Below are 5,809 nucleotides of genomic sequence, written 5' to 3'. Positions count from 1 at the left end.
AATAAATCTTTAAAAAAAAAAAAAAACAATTCACAGTTGAGTCATCAAACATCCCCATATTCATCCTATGAAAGTGAGCATGCTTTCTGGGAACTGAGCTGCTTGACAAGGTAATGTCCATTTCTTTATTCAACACATTCCTTGGGACCTCTGCCCTTGTCTTTCTTTATGGTGGAAGCTAGAAGTAAAAACTCTTGACTTTCCAGTTTCTCTTGCAGCGAGGTGGAAACTGAGGTGTCCAGCTTCTAGTTAAAAACCCCTGTGTGGTTTTCAGGCCCAGCCATGGCCAATTATGAAGCTTTACTTGCCAGGCCTCCCAGGGAACAGCAGACTCAGTGTGGGCTCAAAGGGGATTTGCAGTCAAGGACTCAGGAGGCCGGGCTGGCGATGCTCTTACTTGCATTCCTAGACCAGCAAGGCTCTTTATTGGGGAAACTTAAAGACACTCTTCTTTCATTCTTAGCCCTTCTCTGTCTCACACTCCGCTCCATCAGGCCCACAGAACAGCAGGGGCCCTTTGTTTGGATTTTCCTCCAGAGTAAGACAGTCCCCAGGACTGTGCTGATACACTGTGTCCTCCAGTGGTGTGGACACAACTTAATTTGGGGAAAATGGGATGGAGGAGGACCCTTTCCTTTGATTTAACCTCCTGCTCTATTATTGTACCAAGTGATTTAAGGCTTCACTGTTAACTCATGTTGGCTCCTTGTTGCTTGAACTGGTTGCTCCAACACCTAACTGTTCAGCTTCCTCTCCCAGCTCCATTCAGTGCCTACAGAGCCCTCTGACATGATTTTGGGCAATGAAATCTAAGCAGAAGTCAGCTGGAGGTTTATATGAAAGTGTTTCATTTTCCTGCTAAGGCAGGAAGGGAGTGGAGAATGGGCCCAAATTGTAACAGGGTGGTCCCCAGGGAACGTGGAACCTCCCCCTTTCCTGGGGACCACCCTGTTGAAGGCAAAATGACATTCTGCCTTCATCCTGCCTAGAAAACAGATGTGATGGCTGGAGGCGCAGCAGCCATTATATAAACACAGTATGATAAGCCAGGTCCTTAGAGATGCTGAGAAAAGAGATTGACAAAGCTGGAACACATTGCAATAGCCTTGGGATCTTTGTCTTTGTACTTCTTTTTTTTTTTTTATAGAGGCATGTTTTTTTTATTTATTGTTTGTTTTGTTTATACATGCACTGGGTACAGTCAGAAGCACGGGAGGGTGAGAGAATTCACCAGAGCCAGAGCGGGGAGCAGAGCAGGCAGAAGGACCGAAGTACACTGCTGAGGGGAGCAGCGGGCGGCAGGAGAGGTCTGCGCGCCATGTGGGACCCTCCTCTGGTGGCCGGGGAGCAGCCAGGGATCGAGCCGGCGCCGCAGAGGCCGCGGGCAGCTTCGCAACCCAGCGCTCAACCGCTGCGCCACCGGGGAGGCCCTGTCTTTGTACTTCTTAAGCAAGAAAAGTAAACATCTTATAGTAATTTTGAAACATCCACAAATTCTTTGACCTTCTTCCTGTCAAAAGGAAGTCTAATGTCTCACCTCTTAATTGTGAGTCAGTTTTAAGTCATTGCTTCTCACAAATAGAATGCAGCCAACATGATGCTAAGGCTAATTCATGAAAGATGATACAGCACCCTCCTCTCACCCCCACCTTATCTTTACCTCAAAATGTCCTTGGGAGCCCTTAGCTGACATATAAGAAGTCCAAGTACACTGAAGCTCCTGGCTACAGAGGCTATATATATATATATATATATATATATATTTTTTTTTTTTTTTTTTAATGTACACATGATCCTACAGCTGCTGAAAGTCTGACAGAGGGGATGTAAATCTGTATGGGGCTAGGGCTAGAGAGCTGGAATGTCGAGCACGAGGGTTTGGATTACTTAAGATTTAGCATGAATCATTCTTGGAGGTCTAGGGGGAGAGTAGTGAATGCTACTAATTAGCCTGCTAAGTCTTTTCTGCAACTGGAGGATATTTGCTTGCAACTAGAAAGCAGAGGTAATTATCTCTTTATTATGTATGAATCTTATTTACATGATCCACATGGGCATTGATAACTAGTTAGCTCAGATAAATGCCCATCCAGGCTAATGCCAGCATCATGGATTCATGCCCTGTACCTCCCCTCTGCTCTGAGTTGTAGGCGCCATTTCTTGTAGTACGATCAATAGTACACCAAGTCTGGAAACACAAATAACATTATTTTATCATGTAATATTAGTAAATTGTTTATTATGTATTAATCTGTATTTTCAGAATTTGGTGGCTACCTTTTTGAGTCTTTTTACCAAAGTGCAACATTCCAGCTCTCAACCCATCCCACCTTCTCTGAGACGTGCCTCTGATCCACATAGGGGGCTCCTAGAGACTCTGCCTGTGCTATGTAACACACCTGGCTAGGCTCAGACCTTGAACGAGAGCTGAACAAGCAGGGCCAATCAGATTCACTCTTCCAGGAACAGGCATGCAGGGACAGCCATTCAGTTTCTGCTAATGACCGGAACAGTCACAGATAAAGGCATTAGCTGTGGTTAAGCCATATTCAGCTTTGTGGAAAGGGAAGCAGAAAAAGTTAGATGCTGGTGTCAAAGAATGAAGCAAATGTGCAAGATAATAGAGAGATGGTCCAGGAGCACATGTTGGGGAGGTGGGTGCTTTTCAGCCTTCATTCCTGCCCTCCCTGAGGTCTGCGTGCACTCTTGCCCTTGGCTCCTTAGTACTCTTCCACGTCCATTTGCCAAATTCTTCCTCTGTGCTTAAGTCCTGCTGTCAACAGCTGGACTTGCCACCAACGAGTCTAACACAACGAACGTCACTTTTCATAAAAGACGAATTAACAAGTTTAGTAAGAGGTCGACCTTATTATATGTGGGTGAGACCCAGGGAATAAAATGAGGGATACCCCAAAGTGAGTTAGAATTCCATGTTAAAAATAATCTTAATAGAGATAGGGGGCAAGGGACATAGGCCTTTAGACAGAGAGTAAATCTTTTAGGGCAGAAGCAGAGATGGAAGGTAGGATGGGTTGTGACAAGTTTGCCTGGCTGTGGTGTCGACTTCTAGTCTCCTGTGAGGAGTCACTCCTTTCTGACTGACCACACTCCTGGGGTAGGGGAGCTGCGACCACTGAGTTCCTTTTGGAGGAGTTTTCTTGGACAGATGAGGGGGTTCAATGAAAACCTTTCCCAGCATTTGCTGTTTCTCAAGTGCCTACAGCCCAGAATTATCAGTATATCCAGGTGGCACCTTTGGGATGGCGCCCTGTGCTACCCTTCAGAACCTTGTTCCCATCTACCCAGGGAAGGCCAGTGGCCTGAGGGTCAGGGAGAAATGTGTCAGTAAGAATGGATCTATTGTCACTGGAGAGGAGACAATTTAAGAGCACCTTCTAGAAGGATGCCAACAGCATCTTGTGTAAACACAATGGGTAACTGCCTCCATCCTGCAAGGGAAGCTTCTCTTTCTGCTCCGAAATTGATTTTTTTCTGAAAGAAAGAGTTTCCCTTGAGATACTGACAGGGAATCTGCTCTTTGAAGACCAATTTCAAATCCTCACACTTCTGCAGCGCTTCACTAACATGAGAAGTCGTCCTCCCATATCCAGGACTGAGATGCCCTCTTACACTTTTTCCACCCTCCTTGACTGTCACTATCTCCACCGGGCCCAGCAGGGCCCTGAATGAAGTCATTTCTCTATAATGTTGTTTAGAAAAAAACCAATCACTTCCTGGCCAGGGCCACTGTGCAGCTGGCATGTTCTCCTCGCGTCTGTGTGGGGTTTTGGGTGGGTATTCAGTGCCCTCCCTGGGCACTGAAGATGTGCTCGTGAGGTTTATTGAGGTGCTTCAGTTGTCACAGTGGAAGTGAGTATGGGTGTGTGGGACGTGCCCTGCAAGGAAAGGGTCCCCTTTCCAAGGTTGGTCTTGGAGCCACCAGGATGGGCTCCAGCATCCCTGGCCCTGAACAGACGGAAGTGGCTGAGCAATGAATGAAGGAACAAAATACTTAGGATTGTTTCATATTAAGTGTTAGGGGTCTGTAGAAGTTCAGTGATGTTTTTGTGATCAGAAATATGCCATAGCACCCGACTCATTTCTATCAATTAGCCCTGGGTGAAACTGGTTTCGTCACAGGTCATTTCCTTAACGTTGCATTTTCCAAGAACCTATGGCTGACACTAAGGGAGGGCTTACTATACAGCCCAACAGAACGGCTTCCCCTTTGGCTTTTATGTAGGATGCCATCAAACTGCGTTTTCTTTGATGCTTCTGATGTTCGTAAAAGAAGACAAAGCGGGGCTTCTTGCTTTGGTGTCATGTGCCTTGTTCTTTATAATGGGTAACTATAAAGCTGGGCAAAAATTAGGGGGGAAATAGCAAAGGCTTTGGATGTGAATGTGAAAGCAAGGAGGGCTGTCAGTCACAGTAGCACCCGAAGCCACAGTAGGTCGGGAGCAAATCAATAAAGGAGTTCCTTGAGGGCTGCAGACTTCACCCTGGAGCCAAGCACTTCCCCTGCAACAGGACAACAAATGATTGTGTGTAGGGTTAACTAACTGAATAAAGAAAAGACTGAAAGGGCTGATAAAATGAAATTCAGAAAACTACGTTATCCATTGCTAATAAGACATGAATATGTTTCTGTCAAATCTCAAGGATGAGATCTTCCTGAATTTGCCACTCCAGTTAGACTCTGATGTGGCCTCTGGATGTAGAATACATGATTCGAAAACTTATCAGGCCCCCAGCTACTACCCTGACCTCCCTACCATCTACATGGGTGGGGAGCTCACTTGGCCCCTCAGATGAGTCCTCTCCCTGGCCTAATGCCTTTTCTACTTGGGCCACCCAACTCCACACAGGACAAGAGTGGGAAGAAGCACATCCCCCTGGTGTCTCCAGTCGAAGGCCATCCCTGATACAGGGCACAGGAAACCACTGCCACCCCTTTTAATTATCGTCTCTCTCTGGAAGAAGTGGCCGAACTCCCTCTGATTTAGAGCCAGGCTGGTTTCTTCATCTTATTAACAAAAACACATCCCTGTGCTCCAGTAATTACAGACCTATTCCTGAAGCAATCAAATTGCTTATTTGAAAGAAAGACTGTTTCCTTTCCCTAATGAATGTGAACAGTTCCCCAGAGCCTGAAGGTGATGTGTCTGAATGCCCCACAGTAACAATGAAAAGCGATTATAAATAAATGACACAGAGCTGCTCTGTTCTTAAAAACCACTGCGTGATCAAATTGAGAGACATGCGTAGCGATGGGACTCATGAGATTTTGCTTTAATTATTCTGCCTGAAGGAAAAAAGGTACTTTGTTCTTTGCTGGCACCATTTTGCTTCTCTTGCTGGCATGCACATTGCACATTGAGGCTTAAAGAGACTCTGAAAACATGATCTTATTCATCCTTCTCAAACCACTGGCAGATGCCTTCATTTTTTAAGAGGGGAAACTGAGGTGCAGATCAATGGGTGTTTCTGTTCTTAGCAGGGTTGTTAAAAGTTCATTGATCATCATGGATAACAGATTTTTGTCTCCCCCTTCTCAACTGCTCTGACAATTGTGTTTGAAAAGCCACCAAAAAGGGAAGGGATTAACAGAAGGCATTAGAAAATTCTTCCCTTATGCTTCAAGGTTCTTTTGACTGGTATATAAGACAGATTCCTGGGAGATAAACAAATTAAATTTTTTACATACAGAACCACAGAGTCAGGAGGGGTCGAAGGACAGAAAGATAGAAAGGAGTGTATTTGCCCCTGAGCTAAGGAGAAGGGTAGAGGCCTGGGCTTCGGAAAGGAA

The sequence above is a fragment of the Talpa occidentalis genome, unplaced genomic scaffold (assembly GCF_014898055.3).
Source record: "Talpa occidentalis isolate TD23 unplaced genomic scaffold, MPIMG_talOcc4v2.1 talOcc4.4, whole genome shotgun sequence".
NCBI lineage: Eukaryota > Metazoa > Chordata > Mammalia > Eulipotyphla > Talpidae > Talpa > Talpa occidentalis.
This window is presented reverse-complemented; position numbering follows the sequence as displayed.